This window comes from Aythya ferina (assembly GCF_964211825.1).
Source record: "Aythya ferina genome assembly, chromosome: 11".
NCBI classification, from domain to species: Eukaryota; Metazoa; Chordata; class Aves; order Anseriformes; family Anatidae; genus Aythya; species Aythya ferina.
Window position 1 is genome coordinate 22,063,419 of NC_140307.1, and position 22,283 is coordinate 22,085,701.

The 22,283-nt window shown below is 44.5% G+C and overlaps 1 long non-coding RNA gene across 1 annotated transcript; it reads left to right on the top strand.

Annotated features, from left to right (window-relative positions):
- Positions 1-15,162: 15,162 nt before the first annotated feature.
- LOC311442452 lies at positions 15,163-18,892 on the top strand. The gene is made up of 2 exons (XR_014696655.1): positions 15,163-15,299; positions 17,491-18,892. It is a non-coding gene; the product is annotated as an uncharacterized lncRNA (long non-coding RNA).
- Positions 18,893-22,283: the final 3,391 nt, after the last annotated feature.

Consider the following 22,283-nt stretch of genomic DNA (forward strand, 5'->3'; position numbering starts at 1 on the left):
AGGGATGCCACTGTAGAGACAACAGGACTGTCACCAAGGTACACGAGATCTGATGGCTTATCCAAATAAAAGAGAAAAGGAAAAAAATGTGGAGACCAAAAGAGAGTAGCACTGAAAAGGCCATGTTCTGCTGCTGGCCATGGCCCTGGCTCCAGGGAAGCAGCAGCCCTGACCCAAACTCCATGTGACAACAGGGCTCCTGGTCCAGAGCCCCTCCTGAATGCTGGGGCTGCTCCCCCAGCTCCAGAGGAGATGGGAAGAGATGGTAACTGATAACAATGTGGTTCTGATGTTTGTTTTTGTTTTAGTTTTTCTTTTTCTGTGTGTTTCTCTACATGGTAAGCCTGCTTCTTTAGGTAATTAGAAGATTGGGTATTTTAAATGAAAAAAAAATCAGGTAGCAGGTTAAGGATAACATTATTTAAATCAAAAGAAATAATTTGAAGAAAATATTTTAGAGAAATGGAACAATTATTTTTCCTTTGCAGTTCCTGAAATAATCAGGGAACTCACAGTCATTTTTGATTCCAAAAAAGCAGGTTTCCAAAGAGTTTCCTTACTGCATCCTTGAGCTCCTGGTTCCTCATGCTGTAGATGAGGGCGTTCACTACTGGAGGTACCACTGAATACAGAACTGCCACAACAAGATCCATGGATGGGAATGAGATGGAGGGGGGCTTCAGGTAGGCAAATATGCCAGTGCTGATAAACAGAGACCGCAGCCTACAGGGTTAGGGTTAGGGTTCGGGTTCGGGTTCGGGTTAGGGTAAGGGTTAGGGTTCGGGTTCGGGTTAGGGTTTGGTTTAGGGTTAGGGTTCAGGTTAGGGTTAGGGTTAGGATTAGGGTTAGGGTTGGTTTAGGTTTAGGGTTAGGGTTAGGTTTAGAGTTAGGGTCTTAGGGTTAGGGTCTTAGGGTTAGGGTTCGGGTTAGGGTTAGGGTTAGGGTTGGTTTAGGGTTAGGGTGAGGGTTCGGATTCGGGTTCAGGTTAGGGTTAGGGTTGGTTTAGGGTTAGGGTTAGTTTTAGGGTCAGTTAAGGGTTAGGGTGAGGGTTAGGGTTAGGGTTAGGGTTAGGGTTAGGGTTAGGGTTAGGGTTAGGGTTAGGGCTAGGGTTAGGGTTAGGGTTAGGGTTAGGGTTAGGGTTAGGGTTAGGGTTCGGATTCGGATTCGGGTTCAGGTTAGGGTTAGGGTTAGTTTTAGGGTCAGTTAAGGGTTAGGGTTAGGGTTTGGATTCGGGTTCAGGTTAGGGTTCGGATTCGGGTTCAGTTTAGGGTTAGGGTTAGGGTTAGGGTGAGGGTTCGGATTCGGGTTCAGTTTAGGGTTAGGTTTAGGGTTAGGGTTCGGGTTAGGGTTCGGGTTCGGGTTCGGGTTCGGGTTAGGGTTAGGGTTAGGGGTAGGGGCAGGGGTAGGGTTAGGGTTCGGATTCGGGTTCGGGTTCAGGTTAGGGTTCGGGTTAGGGTTCAGGTTTGGGTTCAGGTTAGGGTTATGGTTAGGGATAGGGTTAGGGATAGGGTTACTGTTCGGGTTCGGATTAGGGTTCGGGTTAGGGTTCAGGTTAGGGTTAGGGTTAGGATTAGGATTAGGATTAGGGTTAGGGTTAGGGTTAGTGTTAGGGTTCGGGTTAGGGTTAGGGTTAGTTTCTGAGTACAGAAACTGTAACAACCAATAAAAATCATCCTTACTGGCTTTAGGAGCAAATCAATAGCTTCTATATAATCAATTAATTGTACTTTAGGGTTAGGGTTAAGGTTAGGGTTAGGGTTAGGGTTAGGGTTAGGGTTAGGGTAAGTGTTAGGGTAAGGTAAGTGTTGGGGTAATGTTTAGGGTTAATTTTAGGATTACGGTGAGGGAAACGTAAGGGTAAGTATTAGGTTAAGGTTAAGGGTAAGGTTAAGGTTAAGAGTAAGTGTAAGGTTTAGGATAAGAGTAAGGGTTAATGTAAGGGTCAGGGTAAGGGTTCAGGTAAGATTTAGGGTTAGGGTTAGGTTAAGGGTAAGGGTTAGGGAAAGGGTAAGTTGTATATATAAGGATAAGTGTAAGGGATAGGGTAAGGGTAAGAGTAAGGGTATGGGTAATGGTAAGGTTGAGGGTTACGGTATGGGTAAGTGTAAGGTTTAGATTTAGGCTAAGGGTAAGTGTAGCAGAAAGGGAAAGGGTTACGGTAAGTGTAAGTGTTACGATAAGGTTAAGGTTTAGGCTTAGGTTAAGGGTAAGGGTAAGGGTAAGGTTAAGGGTAAGGGTAGATGTAGAAGTATGTGTTAGGCTATGGGTTATGGTAAGGGTTAGGTTAAGAGAAAGGGCAAGGGTATGTGTAAGGGTACGGGTCATTGTAAGGGTTAGAGAAAGGGTTAGGTTAAGTGTAAGTGTTAGGGTAATGGTTAGGGTTAATTATAGGGTTAGGGTGAGGGAAACGTAAGAGTAAGTATTAGGTTACATCTAAGGTTAAGACTAAGTGTAAGGTTTAGGTTAAGGCTAGGATTAATGTAAGGGTCAGGGTAAGGGTTGGGGTAAGGTTTAGGTTAAGGGTTAAAGTAAGCATAATGATAAGGGCAAGGGTGAGGGTTAGGGTAGGGTTTAGAATTAGGCAAAGGGTAAGTGTGGCAGAAAGGGTAAGGGTTACGGTAAGGGTAAGTGTTATGATAAGAGTAAGGTTGACGGTTAGGTTAAGGGTAAGGGTAATGGTTTGCTAAGGGTAAGGGTAAGGGTAATTATACGAGTAATTGCTAGTGTAAGTGTAAACGTAAGTGAACATGTAAGTGTTGTTCTATGGCTTATGGTAAGGGTAAGGTTAAGAGTAAGGTATATGTTAAGGGTAAGCGTAAGAGTAACAGATAGAGTAAGGGTAACAGTAAGGTTAAGGGTATAAGTATGTGTTAGGGTATGGGCTATGGTAAGGGTAAGGGTAGGGTAAGAGTAAGGGTAAGGATATGTGTAAGGGTACGGGTCATTGTAAGGGTTAGAGTAAGGGATAGGGTAAGGGTAAGTGTTAGGGTAATGGTTAGGGTTAATTTTAGGGTTAGGGTGAGGGAAAAGTAAGGGTAAGTGTTAGGGTAATGGTTAAGGGTAAGGGTAAGGTTAAGGTTAAGAGTAAGTGTAAGTTTTAGGGTAAGGGTTAGGGTAAATGTAAGGGTCAGGGTAAGGGCTGGGGTAAGGTTTAGGGTTAGGGTTAGGTTAAGGGTAAGGATTAGGGTAAGGGTAAAGGTATGGAGTAGTATAAGTGTTAATGTAGGGTAAGGGTAATGTTAAAGGTAACAGTAAGTGTAAGGAGAAGGGTTAGGGTAAGGGTAAGGGTATTGGTAATGGTAAGGGTGAGGGTTACAGTAGGGGTAAGTATAAGGTTTAGATTTAGGCTAAGGGGAAGTGTAGCAGAAAGGATAAGGTTTACTGTAAGGTTTAAGTTTTCAGCTTAGGTTAAGGGTAAGGATAATAGTACGAGTAATTGCTAGGGTAAGTATAAGCGTATGTGTATATGTAAGTGTTGTTGTATGGCTTATGGAAAGGGTAAGGTCAAGGGTAAGGTTTATGTTAAGGGTAAGCGTAACGGTAACAAATAGAGTAAGGGTAAGGTTAAGGGTAACGGTAAGGTTAAGGGTACAAATATGTGTTAGGGTATGGGTTATGGTATGGGTAAGAATTAGGGTAAGTATAAGGGTAAGGGTAAATGTAAGGGTACGGGTCAGGGTAAGGGTTAGAGTAAGGGTTAGGGTTAGGGTAAGGTTAAGTGTTAGGGTAATGTTTAGGGTTAGTTTTAGGGTTAAAGTCAGGAAAACGTATGCGTAAGTATTAGGTGAATGTTAAGGGTAAGGTTAAGGTTAAGAGTAAGTGTAAGGTTTAGGGTAAAGGTTAGGGTTAATGTAAGGGTCAGGGTAAGGGTTGGGGTAAGGTTTAGGGTAAGGGTTAGGTTACGGATAAGTGTTAGGGTAAGGGTAAGGTTAATGGTAACCGTAACTGTAAAGGTAAGGGTTAGGGTAAGGGTAAGAATAAGGGTATGGGTAATAGTAAGGGGGAGGGTTAGGCTAAGGGTAAGTGTAAGGTTTAGATTTAGGCTAAGGGTAAGTGTAGCAAAAAGAGTAAGGTTTACAGTAAGAGTAAGTGTGAGGATAAGGGTAAGGTTTAGGGTTAGGTTAAGGGTAAGGGATCGGGTAAGGGATCAGGTAAGGGATCAGGTAAGGGTAAGGGTAAGGGTAAGGGTAAGGGTAAGGGTAAGGGTAAGGGTAAGGGTAAGGGTAAGGGTAAGGGTAAGGGTAAGGGTAAGGGTAAGGGTAAGGGTAAGGGTAAGGGTAACGGTTACGGTAACGGTAATGGTAAGGGTACAGGTAGAAGTATGTGTTAGAGTATGGGTTATGGTAAGGGTAAGGGTTAGGGTAAAGGTAAGTGTTGGGGTAATGGTTAGGGTTAATTTTAGGGTTAGGGTGAGAAAAAAGGGTAAGTATTAGGTTAAGGTTAAGGGCAAGGTTAAGGTTAAGTGTAAGTTTTAGGGTAAGGGTTAATTTAAGGGTCAGGGTAAGGGTTCAGGTAAGCTTTAGGGTTAGGGTTAGGGTAAGGTTAAGTGTTAGGGTAATGGTTACGGTTAATTTTAGGGTTATGGTTAGGGAAACGTAAGGGTATGTATTAGTTTAAGGGTAAGGATAAAGTTAAGATTAAGTGTAAGGTTTAGGTTAAGGGTTAGGATTAGATTTAGGGTTAGGGTAAGGGTTAGGGTTAATGTAAGGGTCAGGGTAAGGGTTGGGGTAAGGTTTAGGTTAAGGGTAAAAGTAAGTATAATGGTAAGGGTAAGGGTGAGGGTTAGGGTAATGGTTAGATTTAGGTAAGGGTGAGGGTTAGGGTAAGGTTTAGAATTAGGCAAAGGGTAAGTGTAGCAGAAAGGGTAAGGTTTAGGATAAGGGTAAGTGTTAGGATTAGGGTAAGGTTTAGGGTTAGCTTAATAGTAAGGTTAAGGGTAATTGTACGAGTAATTGCTAGGGTAAGTGCAAGTGTAAGTGTACATGTGAGTGCTGTTGTATGGCTTATGATAAGGGTTAGGTTAAGGTTAAGGTTTATGTTAAGTGTAAGTGTAAGGGTAACGGAGACAGTAAAGGTAAGGGTAAGGGGAACGGTAAGGTTAAGGCTACAAGTACGTGTTAGGGTATGGGTTATGGTAAGGGTAAGGGTTAGGGTAAGGGTAAGTGTAAGGGTACGGGTCAGGGTAAGGGTTAGAGTAAGGGTTAGAGTTACGGTTAGGGTTAGGGTAAGGGTAAGGGTTATGGTAATGGTTAGGGTTAGTTTTAGGGTTAAAGTCAGGAAAACGTAAGGGTAAGTATTAGGTTAATGTTAAGGGTAAGGTTAAGGTTAAGAGTAAGTGTAAGTTTTAGGGTAAGGGTTAGGGTTAATGTAAGGGTCAGGGTAAGGGCTGGGGTAAGGTTTAGGGTTAGGGTTAGGTTAAGGGTAAGGATTAGGGTAAGGGTAAGGGTATGGATAAGGATAAGTGTAAGTGTTAGGGTAAGGGTAATGTTAAAGGTAACAGTAAGTGTAAGGAGAAGGGTTAGGGTAAGGGTAATGGTAAGGGTATTGGTAATGTTAAGGGTGAGGGTTACAGTAACGGTAAGCGTAAGTGTAAGGGTAAGTGTTGTTGTAGGGCTTATGGTAAGGGTAAGGTCAAGGGTAAGGTTTATTTTAAGGGTAAGCGTAAGGGTAACAGATAGAGTAAGGGTAAGGGTAAGGTTAAGGGTAACGGTAAGGTTAAGGGTACAAATATGTGTTAGGGTATGGGTTATGGTATGGGTAAGAATTAGGGTAAGTATAAGGGTAAGGGTAAGTGTAAGGGTACGGGTCAGGGTAAGGGTTAGAGTAAGGGTTAGGGTTAGGGTAAGGTTAAGTGTTAGGGTAATGTTTAGGGTTAGTTTTAGGGTTAAAGTCAGGAAAACGTATGCGTAAGTATTAGGTGAATGTTAAGGGTAAGGTTAAGGTTAAGAGTAAGTGTAAGGTTTATGGTAAGGGTTAGGGTTAATGTAAGGGTCAGGGTAAGGGTTGGGGTAAGGTTTAGGGTAAGGGTTACATTAAGGATAAGTGTTAGGGTAAGCGTAAGGTTAATGGTAACCGTAACTGTAAAGGTAAGGGTAAGAATAAGGGTATGGGTAATGGTAAGGGTGAGGGTTAGGCTAAGGGTAAGTGTAAGGTTTAGATTTAGGCTAAGGGTAAGTGTAGCAGAAAGGGTAAGGTTTACGGTAAGGGTAAGTGTTAGGATAAGGGTAAGATTTAGGGTTAGGTGAAGGGTAAGGAATAGGGTAAGGGTAAGGGTAACGGTAACAGTAAGGGTAACGGTAACAGTAAGGGTAAGGATTACGGTACTGGTAAGTGTACGGGTAGAAGTATGTGTTAGAGTATGGGTTATGGTAAGGGTAAGGGTTAGAGTAAGGGTTAGGGTAAGGGTAAGGTTAATGGTAACTGTAAGTGTAAGGGTAAGGGTTAGGGTAAGGGTAAGGGTAAGGGTAAGGGTAAGAGTAAGGGGAAGGGGAAGGGGAAGTCTAAGGGTACGGGTCAGGGTAAAAGTTAGAGTAAGGGTTAGGGTTAGGGTTCGGTAAGGATAAGTGTTAGGGTAATGGTTACGGTTAATTTTAGGGTTATGGTGAGGGAAACCTAAGAGTATTTATTAGTTTAAGGGTAAGGTTAAAGTTAAGATTAAGTGTAAGGTTTAGGTTAAGGGTTAGGATTAGAGTTAGGGTTAGGGTAAGGGTTAGGGTTAATGTAAGGGTCAGGGTAAGGGTTGGGGTAAGGTTTAGGTTAAGGGTAAAAGTAAGTATAATGGTAAGGGTAAGGGTGAGGGTTAGGGTAAGGTTTAGAATTAGGCAAAGGGTAAGTGTAGCAGAAAGGGTAAGGTTTAGGATAAGGGTAAGTGTTAGGATTAGGGTAAGGTTTAGGGTTAGCTTAATAGTAAGGTTAAGGGTAATTGTACGAGTAATTGCTAGGGTAAGTGCAAGCGTAAGTGTACATGTAAGTGTTGTTGTATGGCTTATAATAAGGGTAAGGTTAAGGTTAAGGTTTATGTTAAGTGTAAGTGTAAGGGTAACAGAGACAGTAAAGGTAAGGGTAAGGGGAATGGTAAGGTTAAGGCTACAAGTACGTGTTAGGGTATGGGTTATGGTAAGGGTAAGGGTTAGGGTAAGGGTAAGTGTAAGGGTACAGGTCAGGGTAAGCATTAGAGTAAGGGTTAGAGTTACGGTTAGGGTTAGGGTAAGGGTAAGTGTTAGGGTAATGGTTAGGGTTAGTTTTAGGGTTAAAGTCAGGAAAACGTAAGGGTAAGTATTAGGTTAATGTTAAGGGTAAGGTTAAGGTTAAGAGTAAGTGTAAGTTTTAGGGTAAGGGTTAGGGTTAATGTAAGGGTCAGGGTAAGGGCTGGGGTAAGGTTTAGGGTTAGGGTTAGGTTAAGGGTAAGGATTAGGGTAAGGGTAAGGGTATGGATAAGGATAAGTGTAAGTGTTAGGATAAGGGTAATGTTAAAGGTAACAGTAAGTGTAAGGAGAAGGTTGAGGGTAAGGGTAAAAGTAAGGGTATTGAAAATGGTAAGGGTGAGGGTTACAGTAAGGGTAAGTGTAAGGTTTAGATTTAGGCTAAGGGTAAGTGTAGCAGAAAGGGTAAGGTTTACTGTAAGGTTTAAGGTTTCGGCTTAGGTTAAGGGTAAGGGTAAGTGTAATTGTACAAGTAATTGCTAGGGTAAGTGTAAGTGTACATGTAAGTGTTGTTGTATGGCTTATGGTAAGGGTAAGGTCAAGGGTAAGGTTTATGTTAAGGGTAAGCGTAAGGGTAACGGATAGAGTAAGGGTAAGTGTAAGGGTAAGGTTAAGAGTAACGGTAAGGTTAAGGGTACAAATATGTGTTAGGGTATGGGTTATGGTATGGGTAAGAATTAGGGTAAGTATAAGGGTAAGGGTGAGTGTAAGGGTACAGGTCAGGTAAGGGTTAGAGTAAGGGTTAGGGTAAGGGTTAGGGTAAGCTTAAGTGTTAGGGTAATGGTTAGGGTTAGTTTTAGGGTTAAAGTCAGGAAAACGTATGCATAAGTACTAGGTTAATGTTAAGGGTAAGGTTAAGGTTAAGAGTAAGTGTTAGGTTTAGGGTAAGGGTTAGGGTTAATGTAAGGGTCAGGGCAAGGGTTGGGTAAGGTTTAGGGTAAGGGTTAAAGTAAGCATAATGATAAGGGTAAGGGTGAGGTTTAGGGAAAGGTTTAGAATTAGGCAAAGGGTAAGTGTAGCAGAAAGGGTAAGGATTAGGTAAGGGTAAGTGTTAGGATAAGGGTACGGTTGAGGGTTAGGTTAAGGGTAAGGGTAATGGTTTGGTAAGGGTAAGGGTAAGGTTAATTGTACGAGTAGTTGCTAGGGTAAGTGGAAACGTAAGTGAACATGTAAGTGTTTTTCTATGGCTTACGGTAAGGGTAAGGTTAAGAGTAAGTTTTATGTTAAGGATAAGTGTAAGAGTAACAGTTAGAGGAAGGGTAAGGGTAACAGTAAGGTTAAAAGTAGAACTATGTGTAAGGGTATGAGCTATGGTAAGGGGTAGGGTAAGCGTAAGAGTAAGGGTAAGAGTATGTGTAAGTGTATGGGTCATTGGAAGGGTTAGAGTAAGGGTTAGGGTAAGGGTAAGTGTTAGGGTAATGGTTAGGGTTAATTTTAGGGTTAAGGTGAGGGAAACATAAGGGTAAGTATTAGGTTACAGCTAAGGTTAACGTTAAGAGTAAGTGTAAGGTTTAGGGTAAGGGTTAGGGTTAATGTAAGGGTCAGGGTAAGGGTTGGGGTAAGGTTTAGGTTAAGGGTAAAAGTAAGTATAATGGTAAGGGTGAGGGTGAGGGTAATGGTTAGGTTTAGGTAAGGGTGAGGGTTAGGGTAAGGTTTAGAATTAGGCAAAGGGTAAGTGTAGCAGAAAGGGTAAGGTTTAGGATAAGGGTAAGTGTTAGGATAAGGGTAAGGTTTAGGATTAGCTTAATAGTAAGGTTAAGGGTAATTGTACGAGTAATTGCAAGGGTAAGTGCAAGTGTAAGTGTACATGTAAGTGTTGTTGTATGGCTTATGATAAGGGTAAGGTTAAGAGTAAGGTATATGTTAAGTGTAAGTGTAAGGGTAACGGAGACAGTAAAGGTAAGGGTAAGGGGAATGGTAAGGTTAAGGCTACAAGTACGTGTTAGGGTATGGGTTATGGTAAGGGTAAGGGTTAGGGTAAGGGTAAGTGTAAGGGTACGGGTCAGGGTAAGGGTTAGAGTAAGGGTTAGTGTTACGGTTAGGGTTAGGGTAAGGGTAAGTGTTAGGGTAATGGTTAGGGTTAATTTTAGGGTTAGGGTGAGGGAAAAGTAAGGGTAAGTGTTAGGGTAATGGTTAAGGGTAAGGTTAAGGTTAAGAGTAAGTGTAAGTTTTAGGGTAAGGGTTAGGGTTAATGTAAGGGTCAGGGTAAGGGCTGGGGTAAGGTTTAGGGTTAGGGTTAGGTTAAGGGTAAGGGTAAGGATTAGGGTAAGGGTAAGGTATGGATAAGGATATTTGTAAGTGTTAGGGTAAAGTTAATGTTAAAGGTAACAGTAAGTGTAAGGAGAAGGGTTAGGGTAAGGGTAAGAGTAAGGGTATGGGTAATTGTAAGGGCGAGGGTTAGGCTAATGGTAAGTGTAAGGTTTAGATTTAGGCTAAGGGTATGTGTAGCCGAAAGGTCAAGGTTTACGGTAAGGGTAAGTGTTAGGATAAGGGTAAGGTTTAGGGTTAGGTTAAGGGTAAGTGATAGGGATAGGGTAAGGGTAAGGGTAAGGGTAACGGTAACGGTAACAGTAAGGGTAAGGGTTACGGTAAGGGTAAGGGTACGGGTAGAAGTATGTGTTAAATTATGGGTTATGGTAAGGGTAAGGGTTAGGGTAAGGGTAAGTGTAAGGGTTAGGGTAAGGGTAAGAGTAAGGGTATTGGTAATGATAAGGGTGAGGGTTACAGTAAGGGTAAGTGTAAGGTTTAGATTTAGGCTAAGGGTAACTTTAGCAGAAAGGGTAAGGTTTACTGTAAGGTTTAAGGTTTCGGCTTAGGTTAAGGGTAAGGGTAAGGGTAATTGTACGAGTAATTGCTAGGGTAAGTGCAAGCGTAAGTGTACATGTAAGTGTTGTTGAATGGCTTATGGTAAGGGTAAGGTCAAGGGTAAGGTTTATGTTAAGGGTAAGCGTAAGGGTAACGGTTAGACTAAGGGTAAGTATAAGGGTAAGGTTAAGAGTAATGGTAAGGTTAAGGGTACAGATATGTTTTAGGGTATGGGTTATGGTATGGGTAAGAATTAGGGTAAGTATAAGGGTAAGGGTAAGTGTAAGGGTACGGGTCAGGGTAAGGGTTAGGGTTAGGGTTAGGGTTAGGGTAACCTTAAGAGTTAGGGTAATGGTTAGGGTTAGTTTTAGGGTTAAAGTCAGGAAAACGTATGCGTAAGTATTAGGTTAATGTTAATGGTAAGGTTAAGGTTAAGAGTAAGTGTAAGGTTAAGGGTAAGGGTTAGGGTTAATGTAAGTGTCAGGGTAAGGGTTGGGGTAAGGTTTAGGGTAAGGGTTAGGTTAAGGATAAGTGTTAGGGTAAGGGTAAGGTTAATAGTAACTGTAAGTGTAAAGGTAAGGGTTAGGATAAGGGTAAGAATAAGGGTATGGGTAATGGTAAGGGCGAGGGTTAGGCTAAGGGTAAGTGTAAGGTTTAGATTTAGGCTAAGGGTAAGTGTAGCCAAAAGGTCAAGGTTTACGGTAAGGGTAAGTGTTAGGATAAGGGTAAGATTTAGGGTTAGGTGAAGGGTAAGTGATAGGGATAGGGTAAGGGTAAGGGTAAGGGTAAGGGTAAGGGTAACGGTAACAGTAAGGGTAACGGTAACAGTAAGGGTAAGGGTTACGGTAAGGGTACGGGTACGGGTAGAAGTATGTGTTAGAGTATGGGTTATGGTAAGGGTAAGGGTTAGAGTAAGGGTTAGGGTAAGGGTAAGTGTTGCGGTAATGGTTAGGGCTAATTTTAGGGTTAGTGTGAGGGAAAAGTAAGGGTAAGTATTAGGTTAAGGTTAAGGGTAAGTTTTAGGGTAAGGGTTAATGTAAGGGTCAGGGTAAGGGTTCAGGTAAGGTTTAGGGTTAGGGTTAGGTTAAGGTTAATTATTAGGGTAAGCGTAAGTTGTATGGATAAGGATAAGTGTAAGGGATAGGGTAAGGGTGTTAGGGTAAGGGTAAGGTTAATGGTAACCGTAAGTGTAAGGGTAAGGGTTAGGTTAAGGGTAAGAGTAAGGGGAAGGGGAAGGGGAAGTCTAAGGGTCCGGGTCAGGGTAACAGTTACAGTAAGGGTAAGGGTATGGATAAGGATATTTGTAAGTGTTAGGGTAAAGTTAATGTTAAAGGTAACAGTAAGTGTAAGGAGAACGGTTAGGGTAAGAGTAAGGGTATTGGTAATGATAAGGGTGAGGGTTACAGTAGGGGTAAGTGTAAGGTTTAGATTTAGGCTAAGGGTAAGTGTAGCAGAAAGGGTAAGGTTTACATTAAGGTTTAAGGTTTAGGTTTAGGTTAAGGGTAAGGGTTAGGGTAAGGGTAAGAATAAGGGTATGGGTAATGGTAAGGGTGAGGGTTAGGCTAAGGGTAAGTGTAAGGTTTAGATTTAGGCTAAGGGTAAGTGTAGCAGAAAGGTCAAGGTTTACGGTAAGGGTAAGTGTTAGGGTAAGGGTAAGGTTTAGGGTTAGGTGAAGGGTAAGTGATAGGGATAGGGTAAGGGTAAGGGTAAGGGTAAGGGTAAGGGTAAGGGTAAGGGTAAGGGTAAGTGTAAGGGTAAGGGTAAGGGTAACGGTAACAGTAAGGGTAACGGTAACAGTAAGGGTAAGGGTTAGAGTAAGGGTTAGGGTAAGGGTAAGTGTTGCGGTAATGGTTAGGGCTAATTTTAGGGTTAGTGTGAGGGAAAAGTAAGGGTAAGTATTAGGTTAAGGTTAAGGGTAAGTTTTAGGGTAAGGGTTAATGTAAGGGTCAGGGTAAGGGTTCAGGTAAGGTTTAGGGTTAGGGTTAGGTTAAGGTTAATTATTAGGGTAAGCGTAAGTTGTATGGATAAGGATAAGTGTAAGGGATAGGGTAAGGGTGTTAGGGTAAGGGTAAGTTAATGGTAACCGTAAGTGTAAGGGTAAGGGTTAGGTTAAGGGTAAGAGTAAGGGGAAGGGGAAGGGGAAGTCTAAGGGTCCGGGTCAGGGTAACAGTTACAGTAAGGGTAAGGGTATGGATAAGGATATTTGTAAGTGTTAGGGTAAAGTTAATGTTAAAGGTAACAGTAAGTGTAAGGAGAACGGTTAGGGTAAGAGTAAGGGTATTGGTAATGATAAGGGTGAGGGTTACAGTAGGGGTAAGTGTAAGGTTTAGATTTAGGCTAAGGGTAAGTGTAGCAGAAAGGGTAAGGTTTACATTAAGGTTTAAGGTTTAGGTTTAGGTTAAGGGTAAGGGTTAGGGTAAGGGTAAGAATAAGGGTATGGGTAATGGTAAGGGTGAGGGTTAGGCTAAGGGTAAGTGTAAGGTTTAGATTTAGGCTAAGGGTACGTGTAGCAGAAAGGTCAAGGTTTACGGTAAGGGTAAGTGTTAGGGTAAGGGTAAGGTTTAGGGTTAGGTTAAGGGTAAGTGATAGGGATAGGGTAAGGGTAAGGGTAAGGGTAAGGGTAAGGGTAAGGGTAAGGGTAAGGGTAAAGGTAAGGGTAAGGGTAAGGGTAAGGGTAAGGGTAAGGGTAAGGGTAAGGGTAAGGGTAAGGGTTACGGTAAGGGTAACGGTAACGGTAACAGTAAGGGTAAGGGTTACCGTAAGGGTAAGGGTACGGGTAGAAGTATGTGTTAGAGTATGGGTTATGGTAAGGGTAAGGGTTAGAGTAAGGGTTAGGGTAAGGGTAAGTGTTGCGGTAATGGTTAGGGTTAATTTTAGGGTTAGTGTGAGGGAAAAGTAAGGGTAAGTATTAGGTTAAGGTTAAGGGTAAGGTTAAGGTTAAGTGTAAGTTTTAGGGTAAGGGTTAATGTAAGGGTCAGGGTAAGGGTTCAGGTAAGGTTTAGGGTTAGGGTTAGGTTAAGGTTAAGTGTTAGGGTAAGCGGAAGTTGTATGGATAAGGATAAGTGTAAGGGATAGAGTAAGGGTGTTAGGGTAAGGGTAAGGTTAATGGTAACCGTAAGTGTAAGGGTAAGGGCTAGGGGAAGAGTAAGGGTAAGGGTAAGAGTAAGGGGAAGGGGAAGGGGAAGTCTAAGGGTCCGGGTCAGGGTAAAAGTTAGAGTAAGGTTTAGGGTTAGGGTTAGGTAAGGATAAGTGTTAGGGTAATGGTTACGGTTAATTTTAGGGTTATGGTGCGGGAAACGTAAGGGTATGTATTAGTTTAAGGGTAAGGTTAAAGTTAAGATTAAGTGTAAGGTTTAGGTTAAGGGTTAGGGTTAGAGTAAGGGTTAGGGTTAGGGTTAGGGTTAGGGTTAGGGTTAGGGTTAGGGTTAGGGTTAGGGTTAATGTAAGGGTCAAGGTAAGGGTTGGGGTAAGGTTTAGGTTAAGGGTAAAAGTATGTATAATGGTAAGGGTAAGGGTGAGGGTTAGGGTAATGGTTAGATTTTGGTAAGGGTGAGGGTTAGGGTAAGGTTTAGAATTAGGCAAAGGGTAAGTGTTAGGATTAGGGTAAGGTTTAGGGTTAGCTTAATAGTAAGGTTAAGGGTAATTGTACGAGTAATTGCTAGGGTAAGTGCAAGCGTAAGTGTACATGTAAGAGTTGTTGTATGGCTTATGATAAGGGTTAGGTTAAGGGTAAGGTTTATGTTAAGTGTAAGGGTAACAGAGACAGTAAAGGTAAGGGTAGGGGGAACAATAAGGTTAAGGCTACAAGTACGTGTTAGGGTATGGGTTATGGTAAGGGTAAGGGTTAGGGTAAGGGTAAGTGTAAGGGTACGGGTCAGGGTAAGGGTTAGAGTAAGGGTTACGGTTAGGGTTAGGGTAAGGGTAAGTGTTAGGGTAATGGTTAGGGTTAATTTTAGGGTTAGGGTGAGGGAAAAGTAAGGGTAAGTGTTAGGGTAATGGTTAAGGGTATGGTTAAGGTTAAGAGTAAGTGTAAGTTTTAGGGTAAGGGTTAGGGTTAATGTAAGGGTCAGGGTAAGGGCTGGGGTAAGGTTTAGGGTTAGGGTTAGGTTAAGGGTAAGGGTAAGGATTAGGGTAAGGGTAAGGTATGGATAAGGATATTTGTAAGTGTTAGGGTAAAGTTAATGTTAAAGGTAACAGTAAGTGTAAGGAGAACGGTTAGGGTAAGAGTAAGGGTATTGGTAATGATAACGGGGAGGGTTACAGTAGGGGTAAGTGTAAGGTTTAGATTTAGGCTAAGGGTAAGTGTAGCGGAAAGGGTAAGGTTTACAGTAAGGTTTAAGGTTTAGGCTTAGGTTAAGGGTAAGGGTAAGGGTAAGGGTACGGGTCAGGGTAAGGGTTAGAGTAAGGGTTTGAATAAGTGTAAGGGTAAGGGTTAGGATAAGTGTAAGGGTGCAAGCAAGGATTAGGGCAAGAGTAATTTTAAGGGTAATAGTAAGGGTTAGGGTCAGTGTAAGGGTATGGGAAAGTGTTAGGATATGGTTTAGGGGAAGCGGAAGGGTAAGGGTTAGGTTAAGTGTAAGAGGAAGGGGAAGGAAAGGGGAAGGGTTGGAGTAAGGTATAGGGTAAGGGTAAGGTTATGGTTAAAGGAAAGAGTAAGGGTAAGGAAAAAGTAAAGGTAAGGATTTGGGTAATGGTAAGGGTGAGAAGGGTTAGGGTAAGGGTTACGGTAAGGGTTAGGTAACGCAGTGTACAACCTGGGACGTCACACGCAGAGCTGCCTCTGGCAAGGTGAGTGAGGAACAGATGTAGCAGTTGTTGTGTTGTAGGTCTCACTGTTCCTCTAAGCATCCCCTCTTTGTCTTTTAGAGGTGTTGGAGCTGTTTGAAGAGGGTAGATTGAAGCGTCTGCCTCGGGGGCTGGTAAGCGGCAGAGGTAAGGGAGCAGATGAGAGTAACTTACCTAGTTGTGCTGTGTCTTTGGATGCTGCATCGGCCTATGCGTTTCTTTTTCTTTCACAGGTGTCTCGCACAGGCTCAAAGGAGCAAACTGCACTCTGAAGAGCTGTGTAAGAAGAGGGGCTGGTCATGAGCTGGGTTGGAGCAGAAAGACCAAGTAGCACAAGGTGAATATGAAAGGTGTCTGTCTTGCTTTGCAGGTACCGTGGCAGGCTCTCCACAGAAGTGCATAAGGATATGAGATAAGGCCAGAGAGCGACAAGGAGCGGCACGTGCAGGGATGGTTTTGAAGCGCTGCGGTGGCTTACTCTTCTGTTCATCAGGTGCCACAGGCAAGGTGGGTTGTAACATCAGTCGTTATATTTACATGAAAGCAGTTCACTTGAATGCCACAGTGCATCTGAGTAGGGTGTTCTAGCAGAACAAGCTTGTCTGGCACAGCGGTGCCTGATGGCAGTGTGTTTCCTCAGGTGAAGAGGTGCCTGAAGCCCCATCCTATCTAGCCTGCACACAATTATCTGAGAATGAAAGCTGCTTTCCAGTAATTCAGAAAGCCAAGTTACGTCTCAGCCTTGAGCATCTCGGGCTTTTGGGCCTGTCTGTAACATTTGGCACGAGCACTAATACTTTTTTTGGCATATGTTTAGCGTTTGGGGCCTGTGTCTGGGATTTGGGCCCTGTCTCGAACCACTGGGGCTTTGTCCTGGGTTTTGGAGCCTGCCTCTAGAGTTCAGGGCCTGTGATTAGGCTTTTGGGGTCTGTGTCTGGGGGCCGGTATCTGGGGGCAAGGGGGGAGCTGCTTGTAGACCCTAGGGGCCGGCATTGAGGGGGTTGGGAACTGACTCTACACCTTTGGGGCCTGCTTCTGGGGGGGGGGGGGGGTTGAGACCAGCATCTGGGGGAGGGGTGGGAGCTCTTTGTATTCCTTTGGAGCCTGTGTCGGGGGGCGGGGGGGAAGGGGAGGGTTGGTTGGGAGCTGCTTGTACACTGTTGGAGCCTGGGTTGAGGGAGGAGGTTTGGAGCTGCTTCTACACCTTTGGGCCTGGCATCGGGGGTAGGGGGTTGGGTGCTGGTTGTAGGGGCCTGTGTTTGGGGGGGGGGCTTGGGACCTGCGTCTGGGGGAGGGGTGGGAGCTGCTTGTACACCTTTGGGGCCTGCATCTGTGGGGGGTCAGGGCCTGTGTCTAGCGGGCTGGGAACTGCTTGTACAATGTAGGAATCTGTTTCTGCAGGGTGGCTGGGAGCTGTTTGTACAACTTTGGGGCCAGCATCTGGGGGTGGCTGGGAGCTGCCTGTACACTGTAGGGGCCTGTGTTTGTGGGGGGCTTGGGGGCCTCCCTCGGGGCGGGGGGGTAGGATTGGGAGCTGCTTGTATAGGGTAGGGGGCCTGCCTGGCAGGGGTTGGGAGCTGCTTGTAGAATTTGGGTCGCTGTGTCTGGGGGCGGGTTGGGGCCTGTGTCTCAGGGGTGTTGGGAACTGGTTGTACACCTTTGGGTCCTGTCTCTGGGGGGGAGCTACTTGTACACTTTTGGGGTCTGTATTTGAGGGGGGTTGGAAGCTGCTTGTGCACTTTTGGACCTATGTTTAGGCTGGTTGGGAGTTGCTCATGCATTCTAGGTGCCTCCCTTTTGAGAAGGGTTGGGGCCTGCATCTGTGGGTGGTTGGGAGCTGCTTGTACACTATAGGGGCCATGGTCTTGGAGGGGGGTCTGGGCTGTTTATACACCTTTGTGGCCTGTGTTTGGGGGGGGGGGGGGGGCGGGGCCTGTTCCTGGGGGAGTTGGGAGGTGTTTGTTCACTCTAGGAGCCTCCATTTGGGGGTCTTTGGGGCCTCCCTTTGAGGGGAAGGGAGTTGGGAGTTGGTTGTACACCTCGGCATCCCATGTCTTGGAGGGGGTGGGGGGAGTGGGACCGGTCTCTGAAGGGGCGGGTTGTGAGCTGCTTGTACACCTGTGTCGGGGGGAGGGTAGGGGGGTTGGCGGGGGTCGGGTCCGGGTCTTGGGCCAGTGTCTGGGTGGAGTCCAGTTCTTGGGAGGGGGTGGTGGGGTAGGAGCTGCTTGTGGGCAGTTGGGGTCTGCATCTGGGTGTGGTTGGTGCCTGCTTCTGTTGGCAGTTTGGGGCCTGCTTGTAGGCTTGTGCAGCCTGGGTTTGGGGGCTTTTCTGTAACGTTTGGGGTCTGCATTTTTGCTTTGGGATGCATCTTGAGCTTTTGAGGCCTAGCAGTAGCATTTGGGGCCTGCATCTGGGGCTTTTCTGTAGCATTTTGGTTGCGTATTTGTAATTTGGGCCCTGTATCCAGGGTTTTGCCTTTTTTGTAGTTTCCATCTTTGTGTGTGTGTGGGCTCGTCCGGGAGGGCTTTTTGTGTGTGTACAAGTGGGGGCTCGTCCGGGAGGGCTTTGGTTCCTGATTTCTGGTTTGATCTAGGAGAGGCACCCCCACCATTTGGTGGCTGCTGTTTGAGTCAGGTCGGAACTAATGGCATCTTGAACCTGAATAAAGGTAAGCAAAGTTTCTGATTCTTTTTTTCAGCTCCCTTGCCAGCTGCAGCACTATATTTTGCCCGTAATTGTGTGTGTGAAGATCCGAACAAAGATGACGGAGTCGTAAGCATTTAAAGCGTATACCGTTCGGTTGGGTGGGGTTCGGTTGCCTGTGTGTGTAAGAGTGTGACTGAGATGGAACTTAGTTCCGAAGCGATTGTGGAGGTCTTCTAACCGCGGTTCCAATCTCCCGCGAGGGACTTGGCCGGTGAAGGACCGAAGGGATTCCTATAGGATTTGTGGGTGTGTGATAGGTCCTCGACCCCCTGCAAGACACTCTTACTAAGGTAACCAAGGGCTGTGGGAATTGCCATAGTAAAATTCCTAGATGGGTCAGACAAAATCGAAGACCAGAGACCAGAAGAAAGGGAGCAAATTACCAGTCATACCACCAGAAAGTCCATTAGGAATAACGATTAGAAATTGGAATGATAGGGACCCCAGAAAAGGAAAAAGTAAATTAAAAATGGTCCAGTATTGTGTGACAGAATGGCCAAAGGAGCCTTTAAGACTACATGTCTTTTGGCCTGTTTTTGGATCCTTCGAAGACTGGATTTGCCAGGCCTTAAATATCCATGTTAATTCAAAGGAACCTTTTAGCCAGGAAGAAAGTGATTATGCAGGATTATGGATCAGGAGGACTTCACGTCCTTTTCCAGCCTCAATATTTACACTAAAAGCAGGTAAGAAATTTGAAGAACAAGAAGAACATGAAAAAGAAGATAAATGTGAGCCGTTGGATAAGCTACCACCTCCATATCCTAACAATCCACCCCCGGCGGCTCCCCCTCCGGTGGCTGTGGTATCGCCACCAGTACCACCGTTGCCCCAGCTTCCACCACCAACAGCACCAGAATTAGACCTACCTCCGGCCGCATGCACGAGAAGTAGGACTGACGTATCTGAGAGAGCTTCTCTATATCCCTTAAGGGAGGTAACTGGCGTATAACTGGTGCGCGTCTTGGTGGAGCAGAGACTCCCAGCGTACCCAGCACTGTTTGCTTACCTCTATTCATTCAGTGAATTGTAAACTTTGATTGTAATCCTATTTGGGACTTTTATTTATTATAACAGACAACCTTGTAAAACGCAGACAACCAGAATCCTTACAGCAATTAGGTGGAAATCACGGCGTGAGAAACATTACCACCTCAAAGAGTAAAAACCTCAAAAGAAATGTGACTTGTAACAGGCCAGCAGCTGTGTATTTTCTGTGAAGCACCAGCTAGATTATGAACCTTGAATAGCACAGTTAAAGGGGAAACAGGGGAGGGTCCCGGTCCTCGGCAGAAAAAAAAAGTGTATAAACTGTGTATGGAATTAGTAGGCACCCTCCTGCTTGTGGGACACCCGCCATTGTAATCTCAAATAATAATGCTACTGTACTGAGATCCTCGACTCAGCCTATGCTATTTGCTACAGATTGATTCAGGGTTTTAAGGTTTCAGGGATTGGGCACTAGGGTTGGGTTTCAGGGTAAGGGGTTTCAGGGTTTATGTTTAGGATTTTAAGGTTTTTAGGGTTGGAGTTTTAACGGTTAGGGTTTTAAGGGTTTGGGGGTTAGGGTTTTAAGGGTTTCAGGGTTAGCGTGTTAGGGTATTAGAGTTTTTTGGGTTGTAGTGTTGATATGTTTTTTAGGGTTAGAGTCTTAAGGTTTTATTTTTGGTCAGTTATTTACGGTTAGGGTTTTAAGATCTTTTTTTTTTTTTTTTTTTTTTTTTTTTTTTTTTTCCGGTTAGGTTCTCCAGGGCCAGGGTTTTGAGTATCCTAATTTTGGGGGTTTGGATTTTGAGCATCTTAATTTTGGGGGTTAGGCTTTTGTGTGCCCTAATTTTTTGGGATCGGCTTTCAAGCATCCTAAGTAGTTGGGTTAGGGTTTTGAGCATCTTAATATTTTGGGTCTGGGTAATGAGCATCCTCAGTTTTCAGGATAGGGTTTTGAGCATCTTAATGTTTCCAGGATAGGGTTTGGAGCGTCCTAATGTTTTGGGTTGGGGCTTTGAGCGTCCTAATGTTTTTGGGTTAGGGTTTGGAGCGTCCTAAATTTTCAGGATAGGGTTCTGAGCATCTCAGTGTTTCCAGGATAGGGTTTTGAGCGTCCTGAGTTCTTGGGATAGGTCTTTGAGCTTCCTAATGTTTTCCGGATAGGGTTTGGAGCATCTTAATATTTTGGGTTTGGGTTTTGAGCGTCCGAATGTTTTTGGGTTAGGGCTTGGAGCATCCTAATGTTTTTGGGTTAGGGCTTTGAGCGTCCTGTTTTCGGGATAGGGTTTGGAGCGTCCTAGTGTTTTCGGGATAGGGTTTTGAGCGTCCAAAGTTTTTGGGTTTGGGTTTTGAGCGTCCAAAGTGTTATAAGTTGCCCCCTTAATTAATTTTCAGAGAGCATTGTATTAATCATAGAAAGGAATTTATTGAGTAAGCAAACATCAAGCAAAGCAGCACTGGGCAGCCGGGGAGTCTCAGCTCCGCCAACGGCACGCACCTCACCCCCGCCAAGGTCCCTTTTTATATCTTGCTAATTCCGGGATTACGCAGCACATCCTGGTATATTCTGCGACTGCGCCCACTGTTGCGCGCAAAAGAATTTTTAAGAATTTAAATCTCTTTAAAAAGAAAATTAAGCAAAAGAATTTTCATAGTGTCTAGGCAAGCATTATGCAGCTCCTTACTTCAGCAGGGAGCTTTCGCAACTCCCGCTCCTCAAACAGAACTCCTTGTTTTTATAATACAAAAGACAATGAACAAACATTTATGGTGTATTACCCTAAGTTTTTGGGTTAGGGTTTTTTGCGTCTTAATGTTTTGGGGTTAGGGTTTGGAGCGCCCTAAGTTTTTGGGCTAGGGCTTTGAGCATTCCTAACGTTTTGGGTTGGGTTTGGGTTTTGAGCATCCTAAGATTTTGGGTTAGGGGTTTTAGGCATAGGTCTTCAGGGGTTTAGTGTGGTAAATAGTTTGGGTTAGGTCTGTACGGGTTTCGAGGTTTTTTGGATGTTAGGGCTTGAGGCTTTTTTTGTAAGGGCGGTGAGGGTTCCAGTGAGTGCTGGTAAATGCAGTTCTCGAGCACTCGGCCTGTGATTGGCCATGCCAGCTGTCCGGGGAATGCTGGTAGGTGTAGTTTTCCGGCACTGGGAGGCCATGTTGTGTGCCCAGAGCATGCCGGGAGATGTAGTTCTTGGGACTCCTGACTTCCGGGAGGCCATGTTGCGTACCCATGGTATGCCGGGAAATGTAGTTGTCGGATTGGGGACTTCCGGGAGGCCATGTTGAATGCCCAGAGCATACCGGGAGATGTAGTTCTCGGGAACTAGGGTTAGGGTTAGGGGCTAGGGCTGGGGCTAGAGTTAGGGTTTCGGGTGAGGGTTGGGGTTGGGGGTTATTGTCAGGGTTAGTGGTTTAGGGTTCGGCTTAGAGGGTTATGGTTAGGGATAGGTTAGGGGTAGGTTTAGAGGGTTAGGGTAAGGGTTAGGGGTTGGGACTGTGGTTAGGCTTAGGGTAAGGGTTAGGGTGAGAGTATTAGGGTTAGGGTTCGGGTTCAGATTAGGGTAAGGGTAAGGGTTAGGGCAAAGGTAAGTGTTAGGGTAAGGCTAAGGGTAAGGCTTAGGGTGAGGATAAGGTTTAGGGAAAGGGTTAGGTTTAGGGTAAGGGTTGGGGTAAGGGTTAGGGTAAGGGTAAGAGTTAGGGTAAAGGATAGAGTAATGGTAAGTATAAGGGTAGGGTAAGGATTAGGGTAAGGGTAAGGATTAGGGTTAGGTTTAGGGTAAGAATAAGGGTAAGCTAATGGTTAGGATAAGGGTAAGGGTTAGGGTAAAGGTTTTCATTTGTTAAAGCTGAAACGCAGTATGCAATCTGGGACGTCACAGCCAGAGCTGCCTATGGCAAGGTGAGAGAGGAAAAGATGGAGCAGATGTTCTACTCCTAGTTTTTTCTTTATACGTAAATAAAAGTTTGAGCTAATTCCAGTTGGAAGAGTTCCAATTACTTGCTTGGTCATAATGTCTTTTAATATTGAAAGCTGCAGCAAAAGCATGGGGATTTTTGCTTCTAGAAACACCCTAGTTCTCTTGTCTGCACTATGCATGCTTTTGAGCTAAAACTGATAAAAAATAAAAAGAAAAATCACACACACAAAAAAAAAAACAAACAAACAAACAAAAAAAAACAAACAAAAAAAAACACACCACAGCTGCTGCTGCTTTCTTCCTACTTCCTTGTGCTTTGCCCCTACCCTTTCCCAGGTGATTGGGTTTGGGTGCTAGTCGGGGCCAAATGGTATATGAGTCCCAGGCATTCCCTCAGAGAGCTCATTCTGCTTGGGCTGCTCTTTGGGGTGTTTGTTTTTCCTTCGGTCAGTTGCAGGCTTCTTCAGGTGGATGAGAGTTTATGGATTGATGCGTTTCCAAGTAGCAAGGGGTACGCACATCTTTTTGAGGTAACAGCTAGTAGGATCTGTTAGAATAAACTAATGTAGTATTGATGCCTTTATTGCATGCAGTTCTTTATCAGGTGAGTAACTGTTGCGAGTAACTGAAGTCAATGCTACTTGGTGTGTTTGCTATGCAGTGCCTGTGCGGACTATTGCACGAGACACAGCTTTCTGACATCTGGCCCAGCAACTACTAAATAAGGGGAGGGGAGAAGCTGAAGAACAACCAAAGGACAAAGCCTGGGAGGAAGACTACGAGCCTTCAGTACGAGCGGCCCCCAGAGGGACCAGCGGAGACTGATAACGCCTGCACCAGTGGGAGGGTTTGGATTCTGGGAACTAATTAGAATAACCCTGCC